This window comes from Pelobates fuscus, chromosome 5, assembly GCF_036172605.1.
Source record: "Pelobates fuscus isolate aPelFus1 chromosome 5, aPelFus1.pri, whole genome shotgun sequence".
Classification (NCBI taxonomy): Eukaryota; Metazoa; Chordata; class Amphibia; order Anura; family Pelobatidae; genus Pelobates; species Pelobates fuscus.
In genome coordinates, this window is record NC_086321.1 from 41708835 (window position 1) to 41725170 (window position 16336).

The 16336-nt window shown below is 43.4% G+C and overlaps 1 protein-coding gene across 6 annotated transcripts in view; it reads right to left on the reverse strand.

Moving 5' to 3' along the window:
* ARHGEF28 (Rho guanine nucleotide exchange factor 28) overlaps positions 1 to 10273 on the reverse strand; it is a 239388-nt gene extending 229115 nt beyond the window's left edge. For 5 of the 6 annotated variants that reach the window (XM_063453742.1, XM_063453741.1, XM_063453740.1 and 2 more), the window contains exon 1: positions 10048 to 10272. The gene's annotated coding sequence lies outside the window, so the exon portion shown is untranslated. Of the gene's footprint in view, positions 1 to 10047 lie in introns of all 6 variants that reach the window. The other variant, XM_063453739.1, reaches the window with a different exon arrangement.
* Between the last annotated feature and the right edge of the window lie 6063 nt (positions 10274 to 16336).

Here is a 16336-nt window from a genome sequence, read left to right on the forward strand (position 1 = left end):
TGGCTATGGAGTAACCGGTGGTTTTGTGGGATACTATGTAGACCTTAGTGTACTCTCGTGCATGTGCATGCAGTTGAAACGCCAGGAGGTGAAGAGAGCTGGCTGGGAGAGCATGGCAGGAGCTATTAACCCCTTAAAGTCAGCTTCACAGTATAAGTCACCTTCCGTTGCACCCCTTTGCCACCGCACCAATCACAGTCTGGTTTTTTTTTGGCAAATTAAGCAGGCATAGGTTATGCCTGCTAATCCCCATACAGTACCGATTCTGCAGTGATCAAACCAGGAAGGGACTCAGATAATCATGAAACTCCTTTAACCCTCTATAGATTTGCTGGTCTCATGACATAGGCAGTGGTTTGTGGGAACAGCAAGGGATTGCAGGACTTGGTATTCAATTACTTTCAACGCTTTCTACTGTAGGATGCTCTCCGTAAACCAAAAACGCCCAGTCATGATATACAGCAGTATTGTGGAGTAATAATGTAAACACTTTAGGTTAGGAATGCGGGCAGATAGGGTGGGCTTTAAGAGCAAATCTAAGTTATTGGGAACCCCCAGCTTGTGTATGGATGCCAGGTTGACATTCCTTTTCTGTTAGCTGGGATGCCCCTTTATGGGCAGCTTGCTTATTTTTGGCATTGCCCGTGACACCATCTCGAACTGGCATACTCCCCCATGGTCCACTCACTCCGTCCCTGTTGCATAAATCCAATTGTTGGGATTTCAATAGCTTTCACTGCGGTGATGGAAAGAGAATCTGTCACTTACCCTGATGTGACCTTTTGCTCTAATGATTTCTATTCCAAATCACTGAGATCCACAGCAAACAAATCGGAACATCACACTTGACATCCGGAACCCTGATTGGCTCACGACTGTTCAGCCATGTTTAAGTTACTCCCGACAGAGCAGCAACAAGAAAGAGAGACCATAGAGTGCAACATTTACAGGCTCATTATCCCCCCCCAATTCTTTATACACAGCATCTCAGGCATTATCTACAAAATACCTAAAAAAAAAGTGGTAAAGACTTCCGGACTGGAGTGTCCCTTTAAAACTAATGTCTGTTTATTTACATATGTATTGCCGTACACGAAGCAAAAACAGCAGGTGAATAATGTGTGTTTTGGCCAACAGATATGATTGATGTCTCTGTGAGTTTAAAGAAACTGCACAAGGAGCACAGATAGACATAATCCAGACTAAAATCTTCTCCTCCCTTCCACACCCTGCTACGTCCTCCAACAATAGTAACAGCCACACAGCGAGACAAAGGGCCAACACTGCAGCGAGCAGCTCAGTTACATGTCTCCTTTCAGTCAGGTCTATCTGCTTACTAACGTATGAAAAGGATAATCAAGCTCACAGTTGAGACTCAGGTTTGGAGAATCGGCTGAAGTATTGTCTGATTATTAAACACAACTAGGTGCTGCCAGCGGGAGACACGGGATATTCACTTAACCAAGAACGCCAAGAAATTCTAGGTCAAAAACAGAAAAAAAGAACATTAGATATTCCTCCAACTCTCCTATTTGTGCCTTAATTTTGGTATTCCCTTGTCTGTGTTTCCAGATTAGTGAAAAAGTTATTGCGTAAACATATATACATATATATATATCTTCTTCGTATATAGTCCATTGCTTGGCCCAAATCGATTATATAATAGAACACAGTGATAGCTAAAGAAAGTGACAGATTAAGTAAGCTACAGTCACATGGTTCTGGGGCCGGCCTACGGCTCAGCTGGAAATAAAAGGTATGTAGTTAAACATCTGGGATGCAAAGGTTAGCCTGAAAAAGCTTTGTGCGGTTAGCAGATTTTAAAACCTTTACATAGGACATAAAGGGTAATCACAACTGGGGGAACTATGTAACGGAATACTCCATGGACTATAACCACAACAGCAAGATGTGGTGGTTATGGTGCCAGGAGTACAATGGTGAAATCCCATGTCAAACCATTTTGGCAAGGTTCATGAACTTACATAGGTCCTGCTGGGAGCCCATAGCAACATGCTCTGCATCCGATCTTCTACGGCAAGAAAAGTTGGATGTACCTGGGCGGGTCTTGCATGGCTCTGCTTTACTTTATACAGCAATCTGGATTCTCCTGATAATGAAGTTCGGATGCAGAGACGTGGTCTCCCAGCTGGACCAGTTCGGACGCAGGGATACGGGCTCCCAGCTGGACCAGTTCGGACGCAGGGATACGGGCTCCCAGCTGGACCAGTTCGGACGCAGGGATACGGGCTCCCAGCTGGACCAGATCGGACGCAGGGATACGGGCTCCCAGCTGGACCAGATCGGACGCAGGGATACGGGCTCCCAGCTGGACCAGATCGGACGCAGGGATACGGGCTCCCAGCTGGACCAGATCGGAGGCAGGGATACGGGCTCCCAGCTGGACCAGATCGGAGGCAGGGATACGGGCTCCCAGCTGGACCAGATCGGACGCAGGGATACGGGCTCCCAGCTGGACCAGATCGGACGCAGGGATACGGGCTCCCAGCTGGACCAGATCGGACGCAGGGATACGGGCTCCCAGCTGGACCAGATCGGACGCAGGGATACGGGCTCCCAGCTGGACCAGATCGGACGCAGGGATACGGGCTCCCAGCTGGACCAGATCGGACGCAGGGATACGGGCTCCCAGCTGGACCAGATCGGACGCAGGGATACGGGCTCCCAGCTGGACCAGATCGGACGCAGGGATACGGGCTCCCAGCTGGACCAGATCGGACGCAGGGATACGGGCTCCCAGCTGGACCAGATCGGACGCAGGGATACGGGCTCCCAGCTGGACCAGATCGGACGCAGGGATACGGGCTCCCAGCTGGACCAGATCGGACCAAGGGATACGGGCTCCCAGCTGGACCAGATCGGACGCAGGGATACGGGCTCCCAGCTGGACCAGATCGGACGCAGGGATACGGGCTCCCAGCTGGACCAGTTTGGACGCAGGGATACGGGCTCCCAGCTGGACCAGTTTGGACGCAGGGATACGGGCTCCCAGCTGGACCAGTTCGGATGCAGGGATATGGGCTCATAGCTGGATCAGTTCAGATGCAGGGATATGGGCTCATAGCTGGATCAGTTCAGATGCAGGGATATGGGCTCATAGCTGGATCAGTTCAGATGCAGGGAAACAGGCTCCCAGCTGGACCAGTTCGGATGCAGGGATACGGGCTCTCAGCTGGACCGGTTCGGATGCAGGGATACGGGCTCCCAGCTGGACCGGTTCGGATGCAGGGATATGGGCTCATAGCTGGACCCAGGTAGCTTGACATCTTACCATGGGACAGCACTAGGCACTCCAAGCTCAATAACTACAGCGGTGGCTATGGTATTTGGGAGATACCTTTAAGATCTAATACAACATTAGCAGGGTTATTCATTAAAAAGTGAATTGGCCAGAATATACCTGATTGTTAACCCCTTAAGGACACATGACATGTGTGACATGTCATGATTCCCTTTTATTCCAGAAGTTTGGTCCTTAAGGGGTTAAACTGGAAAGAACAGCACTTGGGAGAGAAAAAAAAAAAAGCCACACAACTTGGTTTTTGGTTTGTGGTTTTGTGACCGACAGTTTGCAATTCCTTGGTGAATTCTCAATAGTTCTCCATTTTGTGAATAGCCTTGCTGGCATTATCATAGCCTAAACAATATAAATACTGATAAACATTTAAATTATCTAGACCAGAATTGTGGACCTTGATTTTTCTTTGTTTGTTCTTGCAGAGTTTGTTTTTGCATACACATTAGCAAACACTACAGACAACGGCTATATATGGTATTCTCTGTTCAATTTGTCAAATTACTGGAATGAGGGCTGATAAGTAGAATTGCTTTAAAATCAAATCCCCAAATTGTGCCAGCAAAACTAAAAGAAAATGTATGACTGTGATTACTCCTTTACAAACATTGTTGTCAATATGGATGTACTTATTGTCCTTAGACTACAGCTCGCTGTAATTCTTATAGTGCGAGGAGTGCCCGGGTGCCTCTGTGTATCGCACCCTACTTCTACTACCAACAACAGAAAGTGAGAAGCTCCTAAACCGAGCTGGCTTTGCTCACTGGTTGAGAGCATCAATAAACTGTAGTGGTTACGATGCTTGAAGTGTTCCCGTAAGTGTTCCTGTTTTCCTTCTATTTTCAGCTAATTCCTGTGATTCCACCACAGTCTGGTATGTACCTTCTGACCAGTGTACTGGTTTTGCAAGAATGGTTATCTCCAGCTGTAGTATAGTTTGGGATTCAAGTACTTGAATACACTGGACAGGAATAAGGACTCCAGATAGAAATAAGATAAAGATTTTTCAAGGATTTGTATATTATTATTATTATTATTATTTTATTATTTATATAGCGCCAACAAATTCCGTAGCGCTGTACAATGGGTGGACTAACAGACACATAATCAGACCACTGGACATACAGGAACAGAGGGGGTTGAGGGCCCTGCTCAATGAGCTTACATGCTAGAGGGAGTGGGGTATAGTGACACAAACGGGTTAAAGTAGGGGAATTAAATAGTTTGTTAGAGAAGGGTTTATTGAGTGCTTGGTAGGTCATTTTTGACAGTTGCAGGAAAGGAGTCATGGGGTGGGGGATGAGAAGCCTGCTGACAGTTTAATTGATACGCTTTAACGAAGAAGTGAGTTTTCAAAGATTTTTTGAAGGAGTGGAGGCTGGGTGAAAGTCTGATTGAGGAGGGAAGGGAGTTCCACAGAATAGGTGCAGCCCTAGAGAAGTCTTGAAGGCGAGCGTCAGAGGTGGGGATCCGGGCAGAGGATAGGCGTAGGTCTTGGGATGAGCGCAGGGGTCTCGACGGGACATACTTGTGTATGAGGGAGGATAGGTATGTTGGAGCAGCATTATGTAGGGATTTGTAAGCAAGTGCCAGAATTTTGAATTGGGCCCTATATCTAACTGGAAGCCAATGCAGGGACTGACAGAGCGTGGAGGCGTGGGAGGTGCGACCGGACAGGAAAATAAGCCTTGCAGCCGCATTCATTACAGATTGCAGCGGTGCAAGCTGGGAACATGTAAGACCGGTCAGAAGGGGATTGCAGTAGTCGAGGCGAGAGAGAACAACAGCATGAACCAATATCTTAGCCGCGTCTGGCGTTAGATATGGGCGGATGCGCGCTATGTTCTTGAGTTGGAAGCGACAGGATTTGACTATCGATTGGACATGGGGAATAAAAGAGAGGTCAGAATCGAAAAGAACCCCTAGGCAGCGAGCCTGCGAGGTAGAGGTGATAGTAGCGCCGTTGACTTGGATGGAGACAACAGGAGTAGCAGCACTTGAGGGAGGAAAAACTAGAAGTTCTGTTTTGGACAGGTTGAGTTTAAGGAAGTGAGCAGCCATCCAGTTGGAAATTGCAGAGAGGCAGTCAGAAACACGAGTCAAGGTGGGCGGAGAGAGATCAGGGGAGGACAGGTAGATTTGCGTATCATCTGCATATAAATGATATTGGAAACCAAAGGAGCTGATGAGTTTACCAAGGGAGGCAGTATAGATGGAGAACAATAGGGGGCCGAGGACAGATCCTTGGGGGACGCCGACAGAGAGGGGTTGGTGAGAAGAGGCAGAACCAGAGAAATAAACACTGAAAGAGCGCTGGGAGAGGTAGGAGGAGCACCAGGAGAGAGCAGTATCCCATAGACCAAAGTTACGAAGAATGTGAAGAAGCTGTTGATGATCAACAGTGTCAAATGCGGCAGAAAGATCAAGGAGGATTAGGATAGAGTATTGGCCGTGAGATTTAGCAGCAATTAAGTCGTTGGATACTTTGGTCACAGCAGTTTCGACAGAGTGACCAGCGCGGAATCCAGACTGAAGGGGGTCAAGCAGAGAGTTGGATTCGAGAAAGTCTGTCAATCTGGCGTACACAACTCTCTCGAGGATCTTGGAGGCAAATGGGAGTAGTGAGATAGGGTGGTAGTTGGATGGGGAGTTGGGATCAAGGTTGGGCTTTTTCAGAATCGGGGTTACGGTTGCATGTTTGAAGGGTGAGGGAAATGTGCCAGAGGAAAGGGAGAGATTGAAAATGCTAGCGAGAGGAAGAGCAAGAAAGGGAGACAAAGTGCGGATGAGATGCGAGGGAATAGGATCGAGAGAGCAGGTGGTGGGGCGGGAGGACAGGAGCAGTGCAGAAACCTCTTGTGCTGTAGCAGGTGCAAATGTGCATAGGGTGGCAGGGGGAGTGAGGTTGGGTGATATAATGATAGGGGAAGGAGAGAGATTAGAGATCTCTTTCCTGATTGTAGAGATCTTCTCAGTGAAATGAGATGCAAAGTTTGTGGCGGACAAGGTGGTGGAAGGAGGGGTAGTCACAGGGCGAAGAAGAGCATCAAAAGTGTGAAACAGGTGTTTGGGTTGATGGGACAGTGTGCTTATGAGGGTTTTGAAGTAGTTTACTTTTGCAGAGGAAAGAGCCATGCTGTAGGAGCGCAGCATAAATTTATAGTGGACAAAGTCAGATGCAGAGTGAGACTTTCTCCAGCAGCGTTCAGCAGTTCTGGAACATTTTTGGAGGTAACGGGTCAGCTTAGTGTGCCAGGGTTGTAGTTGGGGGCGCTTGCTGCGTTTAACTGTAGGAGGTGCCATGATGTCAAGTTGAGAGGAGAGAGTGGAGTTGTAGAGTGAGGTTGCAGAGTTAGGGCAGTTGAGATTTGAGATGGGTAAAAGGAGTGTTTGGAGTGTGGTGGAGAAGTGCTATGGGATCACCCTCTGAGGTATAACCTGAAAAATGTTACATGGGATGCTTAAAGTGCGGCAGATCTTCATTACCCAAGGCATCAGGATTCTAGTAGTATTTTATTCAGATCATTTGAGATGCACGTTTACAAGCTGTTGGTAACAAATTTAGGCCAATTTGCACCTTCACATCACCCAGGCAATAAATCATAATTAGAGATAAACTCAATAACCCTACGAGATACCTAAATTTACAAAATTTCAATTTGTTCCTACCCACATCCTGTGGACTGAAGTAATAAAAAACAATATAATAGAAACTTCAACTCAGAGAAACTTATGCGGATAGCGTAAACGGGACCGAAAAAACTAAATGAATTTACAATTTTGGCCAAAATTGTCCAATAAAATTTTTTTTTTAAAAAATAAGTCTTAACGTTTGAAATGTTTGTACGTAATTCAAGTATGCCAGCCTTAAATTCACACAGCCTGCCCAGTAAGAAAACAGCGAATTAATCCAATATGGTTTTATAGGTCACAATTTCACATTATCACAAATCTTGTCACATTAGAGCAGAAAGTGTTTTAACAGTTGTTTTGAAGTTGACCGCTTCAGTTTTACTTGCAATTGCATAAAAGGGGCTTATTTACAAAACTTCCACTCCAGATCAAAATGCAATAGTAGTTACCGCTGTGATGCATGTTGAATACTTGTCCTAACTAGGATGATTCTTCTAATAGATTAAAGGAACACTATAGTCACCTAAATTACTTTAGCTTAATAAAGCAGTTTTAGTGTATAGCTCATTCCCCTGCAATTTCACTGCTCATTTCACTGTCATTTAGGAGTTAAATCACTTTGTTTCTGTTTATGCAGCCCTTGTCACACCTCCCCTGGCTATGATTGACAGAGCCTGCATGAAAAAAAAAAACTGGTTTCACTTTCAAACAGATGTAATTTACCTTAAATAATTGTATCTCAATCTCTAAATTGAACTTGAATCAGATACAGGAGGCTCTTGCAGGGTCTAGCAAGCTATTAACACAGCAGGGGATAAGAAAATCTTAATTAAACAGAACTCGCAATAAAGAAAGCCTAAATAGGGCTCTCTTTACAGGAAGTGTTTATGGAAGGCTGTGCAAGTCCCATGCAGGGAGGTGTGACTAGGGTTCATAAACAAAGGGATTTAACTCCTAAATGGCAGAGGATTGAGCAGTGAAGCTGCAGGGGCATGTTCTATACACCAAAACTGCTTCATTAAGCTAAAGTTGTTCAGGTGACTATAGTATCCCTTTAATGGAACACCATAAATTTAGGAACACAAACATGTATGCCTAACACTATTCTGCCCTTATCCCTAGTTATATAGAGGTGTGCAGGGTTAAAGGGACAGGGGCACTGCACCCAGACCACTTCATTAAGAAGAAGTGTTCTAAGGGACTTTAATGCCCCACTAAACTCAGGCATTCCATGCAGTGTCAACCCGGAATGCCAAGTAACATGCATGCCCTGGCCGTCAATAGCAAAAATTCCATCCTAGCTCATATCAAATGCATGATAAAGCATGGGTAATTAGGTCTTCGGCATGGGTAGGTGTACACGATATTTAAGCTGATTTAAAGCAAGATAACAAGCTGGCTGAAAAATCAGTTGGACAACAATATCCTTTCTAAAAACACAATCTCAGATCTGTCTAGTTGTAGCTTGTTTATAGAACGGCTCCAAAACACAAGCCATAAAATAACCTTGAGACTCAGGCAGATAAGAGATTTAGGACTCAAATACACAACACTAAATGTCAAACGGAGGATAACAAAATGCAATGGAAAATAAAGTTAAAGAAATTACTGTATGTACATACACACATATATCATAGATTGGAAGTTCGTTTGAGCAGGGCCTTCTCCGCCTCTTGTCTCTGTTAATTGTTGTATGTCAACTATTTGTTGTCAAATATCTCCATTCTATATTTGTACAGCAAAGCTGAATATGTTGGCGCTATATAGATACCAATAATAATAATAATAATAATAATAATAATAATAATAATAATATAAATGTATATATGGCCTGTTTTATATTAAATACAAGGTTAAAAATTGTTTTATATATAAAGCAAAAATACAATTGTGTTTTCAGTCTAACAATGCACAATTTAGAGACGCCACCATACAACTCTCTAGTACTATAATATTACACATTCTAAATTAAACATTGTTATCTATAAAGAGACAACACATTCCACAGCACTCTACACTACAAATCCATTCCTCAATTAGTGCACTGTAACCGTCAGATCTATTGTGTGAATTCAATACATAACTAGAAACAGTAAGTTATGGGGAAATAGGACAGTGATATATGAAGATATGATGATAACTGACAAAACTGAAGGTTTCGAATTATGGTTCGTTAAAGTGAGGACAGCACGGGACATATATGTCATGATCTGCTCTGGACTGGTCAGCGTTAAACTCCTGGGCAGTTGTTGCTACCTGTGTGTTCTTCTCCCATTATGGATACACCAGGAAAGAATTGTACGGATGCTTGCTTTCCTCGCCTGGCATATTTAAGTTGCTGGGGAGGGACATAATTAATGATGTTTGCTGCACATAGCAACTGCTGCCTAGGATTACAACTCCTATTAATCTTGGGCTGGCAGCGACACCGACCCAGCATTGCCCTGAGACTAGGGGCCAGCACTGCACTGCGTCAATCAGAACTTGCACTTGAAATAATGGTAAAATAATGTAATATAGATAAGGTTTATATTTCACAGTTGGAACACCTGGAATAAGATCTCCTGTCATTATGTAAAAAAAGAAAAAGTACTAGTTTACCACATCTGCTGGATATTAAGGTCATGTATCCACTACACCAGGGGTGCTCAAATAGAAAAAAAAATCATCAGATGTTTTAACACTACTTCCATGATATGTTGTCATTCTAAAGACATGCAAAGCATCATGGGAGTTGTAGTACTACAACATATGGGGATCTACCTTTTGAGCACCCCTGCACTACACCATACCATACTATGCTATACCACTGTGTGATTGGACAATCACATTACTCCTTATTTGGGAATATATACAGTATACAAAGTCACAGAACTCTTCAGCATATGGATGAAAGAAAGTATCACTAAGCAGATATTTATCAAAGCACAGGATTTGGTATTCTGGGGCAAAGTGGTAAATTGAAGAGAGTTGAGAGACATTCTATTGGTTTCCATGGTGATTGGTCCTCCTTAACTGAACATTCTGACACAGAATACACACACATTGTATATATAAAGTGATGCAATGTGCACTCATTGTATTGTAACAATCCTTACCTGTAGGCTGTTCCCAGGTCAGTCCCTGCAGGGACTATGTGCAGTAATACTGTCCGTTAGAGCTCTGTATCCCTGGCTGTCAGTGTGCTCCTGGTAGCAGCTGCTGGTGGCCCCCAGTATGGCTCATCACTGGCTGCCCCCCTGTCTTTCCCATGCAGTCAGATCCCAGCCCTGGCTGTACTGTCTGATCCAGCTCCTGTTTGGACTGTGAAGGTATCCGGGTGAAGCCGGCAGGCAGCCGGTCACTCCTACCCCCCCTCCCAGTCTGCTTTCTTGCCCCTCCCAATCAGTCTGACCCCTGTCTTCCCCACCCAGTGGGCTGGAAGTAGGGCAAGTGCAGCACGTGTAGTGACTAGAGCCAAAACATTTCCATAATGAAAGCAAGTGACAAAGGCAGTGATGGATATTAACCCTTCCAGTGCTGTGCTGTGACATACCAGTGTGGGGATGGGCTGGCTGGGAGGGAGGATGAGTTCTGTGCATTATATTTACTGTACACTTAAATGTTATTATTAACAAAGTCTGCTTGTTTGTATGTGATATACATCACAAACTGCTTCTGTTTGATAGCATCAATTCAACCTTATAATTTCAGTAAGGGGGGGGGGGAGGAGGTGGTGAAATAAAACAAAAGTTTTAATGTAATTTGCAACATTCAAATTCTGCAATTTACCTGTTTGGTAGCCATTATGAAGTTAAGAATTGGTTTCTCCTCTTTGTGAGAGTCCATGTTTAACCTAGATTACAATGTATTTTGGTTTATTTATTTTATATTTATTAATTAATGCAGAACTGTAGTGAATTGAAACCAAATTGGAACATTTAAAGAACAAAAGCGGGTTTGGGAAAAAGTTTCCATTTCCGCTATAGGTACAGTTTGTCTGTATTTGCCCTAAGTTTTAGACATTACGTATCAATTCACTTATATTTACTGTTTAGCGAATAAGACCTGTCCTGTACCTTTCCAGCTCAGCTGTTTTGGGGGAAATATGTAGTTTATGGGATTGTTTGTGTCACCATTGAGACGATACCAGTTCAGTGTCCCCAGTAAACGACAATAAGGATAGAGTCAGAGGTAGACATTAGATATTGGCACCCCTGACATATGATGACAAGTAGCACAGAATAACTATGATTTAAATAGCATGCCAGACTGTGCCTTGATAGCCTGGCATATGAAGTATGAATATATATATATATATAAATCCAAAAAGGTGGCAGCACTCACGGTATTAAAAGTTCTAATCTTTATTTGTTCACGTTAAAAAAAAATCAACGTTTCAGTCCTCTGTATGGGACTTTCTTCAGGATCAATACCATTGATTATAGCGTGAGTGCAAGAGATCTTTCCTTTTTTCTTTATATATATATATATATATATTCATACAAGTGGTAACTACCTTACTAAACTAAACTTTGAATATTCACAAATGTAATTCAAATGGAAAACTTGAGGCATAAATACCTGATCTGGAATCATTTTCAAATTCAACTAAAGTCACAGCTTGGATATTTTTGCCTCAGTTTTGCCATTTGGATTTGCGAAAATTTTAAATTTAGTGATTAACCCTAGTAGTTATTGGGCTGTGTCATAATCCTTAAAGCAACAGTTCTTTAAAAGGGCACTCCAGATCCCCAAAACACTCTAGCTTGCTGAAAAGCTTTATCTGTGAAGAGAGTGTCCTATTTGTTTTCATTTTGGAAATAGTACAGATTTCTATAGAAATTGACACTCTTATAAATTATACTGGTTACACCCACTCGCTTTTCAAGCAGACAGCAGGTAATGTTACTTCCTGGTTGGTAACTTCGTAGCACTGAACTAAAGAGGCAGAAATTACGCAGAGCACCTGCCTTGCTAAGACTTCTCATTGAGCTATATTGGGAAGTCTGTGATTAGACAGCCACAGAAAGTCTGGGCGGGGTTAGAAGAAGAGGGCTTGCAAAGGCCGCAGACAAAAGACTGGATTTGAGCCTGTCCGGGCACAGCCAAATGGTTATAATGTATAAACAAAGGAGAGAAAAACAAGAAGCAGGTGAGAACGGACAACAGCTCAATTAGCCTGCCCTTCGGTGGGTCCCCGCTCAGATCTCAAGCTGGTTTTAGCTCAAATTGTACCATTACAGAGAAAACATATCTGAAGCATATCAGACTGGTATGGGCAGTCCAGATCCGAAATGCCAGCAAGTTCCCTCTGCACGAGAGATACAGCAACACCAGACAATCGTTTCAACCTTGTAAGGTATCATCAGTGAGGTATAGCCAATATCACTCTAGGCACCGTGAGCAAGGGGTCCACGTCTGGATTGCCCTGTTAAACTTAAGGATGTGTAGATGTGTAGAACTCATATATCTAGAAGGACAGAAGGGCCTCTCTGGCCAGCATGCAGGACTTTGTAAAGTGCATTGCCAAAGTGCTCTATGCAGTGTCCTAGTGCCTGTAAACAATTCAAGCATTGTGCTGGGTTACCTGAGGACAATTCCTTACTGTCCCCAGATGCAGGAACTAAAGTGGGATGGTTGACCAGGACCCCAAAATTAGGACTATCCTGCAGAAATTGGGACTGCTGGGGGACCTGATGTATAAATTCCAGAGAAGTCGGTATTACACATCAGGGTGACTGCCAGTCCCATTGTCCGGCCTCAGTAAGGGTTGAGCATGCACAGAGTGCTGTTACATGGTCTTAATGCCCTTAGCATAGCGCAAATATATCTATTAATGTGCTTTCTGGGGACAGTAACTTCATGCCCACAAAAGCAGGACACCAGGGAACAAACCTGGGCAGGTTGCTCCCTGTTGCGCTGCCTGCCCCTGACAGGGTTCGCAGCGCTCTCGAGCCACCTTCCCCCAGCGCGGGGCTGATCCTCAGGGCGCCGAGAAGATCCCTGTCACAGGGGAGCCAAGAGGTGGCTATCTGGCCCGGCATACTAAACAGCTCGCTGGAGGAGTGAGGAGCTGCCCCACACTGGGCCCCAGAAGGGTGAATGTTTAAGTGTTTGACTGTCATTGAGAGTATGTGAGTGTCTGCCTGTGTGTTTGTGTGTATGTATGTCAGTGAGTGCCTGCCTGTGTGTTTGTGTGTCTGTCTGTCAGTAACTGAATGTATGTATGTCAGTGAGTGTCTGCCTGTGTGTTTGTGTGTCTGTCTGTCAGTGACTGAGTGTATCTATGTCAGTGAGTGTCTACCTGTGTCAGTGAGTGTGTTTGACTGTCAGTGTGTGTGTGTATGTATGTATGTCAGTGAGTGTGTGTGTCTGTGAGTGTATGTCTGTCAGTGTGTCTGTCAGTGAGTAAGTGAGTGTTTGTCTGTCAGTGAGTGTGTGTGTCTGTCATCGAGTGAGTGTATGTATGTATGTATGTATGTATGTCAATGAGTGTGTGTGTTTCTGTCAGTGAGTGTGTGTGTGTGTGTGTGTGTGTCAGTCTGTCTGTGAGTGAATGTCTGTCAGTGAGTGAGTGAGTGGATGTCTGTCAGTGAGTGTGTGTTTGAGTGTATGTCTGTCAGTGAGTGTCTGTCTGTCAGTAAGTGTCTGTGTCTGTGTGTATGTCTGTCAGTGAGTTTATGTGTGTGTGTCAGTGAGTGAGTGTGTCACAGATAGTTATAGGAACCGCACTCTATCCCTTTTTTTTTTTAGCAGCCACCGTTGCTCTGAAGCAGGACCAGCAATCCCAACACGTCAAGTCAAAAAAAGGAATATCCAGGCACTCAAGTGTGAAAGCCGCAGGCAGATTTTAATGGAACAAAAAGAGCAACAACGTTTCGACCTGCACAGAGGTCTTTGTCAGCGAGTGAGTGTGTGTCAATGTGTGTGTCTGTGTGTGTGTCTGTCAGTTAGTGAATCTGTGTCTACCTGTATGTGTCTGTCAGTGAGTGAGTGACATGAAGGGGGCGGCAAAATGGATCATTGCCTAGGGAGGCAAAAATAATTGCACCAGCCCTGAACCTGTGACAGATTCTACTGCACTGGTTCTTGTAATGGTTGTACGTAACGCCTTAAAGGAACACTATAGGATCAGGAAAACAAACATGTATTCACTGCCCCACTTGGTGTGGATATTTTGCAGTGGGTAAAGCCATTTTGCCATTGAAACCCCAGCTGAGTTTTTCACGCACTACTTACATTCCCCTCAGTTTGACCTTTTGGCTTTATGCACCCTTGGGTCTCTCAATACAACCCACACAGTAAGGATGGGGATTTATGCAATATGATCAGCAATACCACTGTCAACAATGGCAAGGATTGGGATAGCTGAAAGTATTTAGCCATTTCCTAATCTAAGGAGGGTAGACTGCAGGAGCTGCAAATACAGGGGTCTTAAGGTTTGGAAATTTCAAAAAGGAGCATATTTTTATATTTTATTTTAAATAAAAATGAAATAATTTTTTATTCATTACCTTGAGTGTTCTTTTAAGTGCCATTTGTTTGCATCTTCTTTCAGTTTTACATGTATATAGTTCTATTTTGTTGTTGTTTTGTTTTGTTTTGTTTTTTTAAAAACATTAAATTCTTTGACAGACTATAGTTCAGACGTTATGACAAAAGTATAATATTTTCCCAGGAAGTAGAACTCAGCCAGGTACCTACCACGGGAATGCATTCAGTATTCCAATAGTGAGACTTATTTGATTCGAGTAACATTTGATCTCGTTTTACTGCCAAGATTTATTATCTTTCTTTGATTTTCCAATAAAAGCGGTAAGATAATGAAAAAGGTCTTACAAAGCATTCATTCCAAGGATAACTGGGTCTTGGAGGAATCAGAAGTCAACAATAAGGAACAAATGACCCAAAGTACAATCTCGCATGGAGGAATTTGCTACGTGCGTCATAACTTTATATACGCATGTGCTGTTTTTTGTCTCTGGCATATCAATTATATGTACCTTTCAAACTTGCAATTCTATGGGCAATTCTACAGTTATCTTGTCACAATAAGCTCCGGGATTGTATTCCATCTCTGCTATGCAATTAGCATTTCTCTTTCTAAATGAGACATACCAGAAATGATTTATTGAATAAACATTTGAAATATGTTTCGATGGTTTCTTCGAACTTCCTGTTTTTAAAGCTCTAAAGTACGTCTACCTGGAGTTCCAAAACAAATTCTAGAAACTTGAGTGCACAGTGCTTTATTACAGAAACGATGAAGAAAAATATATAGAAGCTGGCAAGATATAAAATAGTAATATATGTAGATAGCTAACATGTTATTTCCCCAGATTTGTTTTATATTATGTTCACTTTTCCCCTATGTTTAATGAATTAATTTAAGGATCATATATTTACTTCATCTTATTGCCGAGCTCAAACGCTCTCTTCCTGGCTGGCAATATCAGTTTTGTGCAAGCTTTATGTGTGGTGTCAACACATACAGTAGACGAAACACACTAACACCGGAAATATTGGATAAGCTGAGTGAGACACACACACACAATGTCTCATGCTCCTGCTACGTAAATCTCTAATTTGATATGGAAAAAAACGTGAATTTATTCTGGTTTATACCTGTGCCCTGCATAGTTGAGGATATCAGAGGTAAAAAAAACACAAGTCACTATAATGGGGCTATATATCCAAAGAAACCTGCCTGCATTTTTTTTTTCATTAATGACTTGACCATATTTCTGTGTCTGGCCGAGTCAACCACTAAAAAGTGAATATCACATTTTAGGCCATAAGATGTAAACTAGAAATATTCTCAGCCAGTGGTGGAACTACTGCTGGTGGAGCACCGGGGCTCGCACGCCTTGGGTATCCATAGGGTGGCTCACGCAATAAGGGCCATCCGATGGGTATAATTGCTAAATAGGGTATCGGTGTATGCCGAGAGGAATGTAGGTATGTGTGTCTGTGAGTGTTAGTGTGTATCTGTGGGTATGCCAATGTTTGTATGTGTTTGTATCTGTGTTTACCAGTGTGTATGTGTAGGAATGTGTATTTGTGTGTGTCAATACATATCTGTGTGTGTGTGTGTATCTGTGATTGTCAATGTGTATCTGTGTGTGTTTTCCTCTGTGGGTGTGTATCTGTATGTGTGCCAGTGTGTATGCGTAGGTATGTGTATCTGTGTGTGTCAATATGTATCTGTGTGTGTATCTGTGAGTGTCAGTGTGTAATCTGTGTGTGTATGTGTGTGTGCCTATGTGTGTGTCAGTGTGTATGTGTGGATAAGTGTGTTCATCTGTGTGCCAGTGTGTGGATGTGTGTGTATCTGTGTGTGTGCCGGTGTGTGTTTTTGGGTGTGTGTATGTGTCTGTGTGTATGTGTGTGTATCTGTTTGTGTGT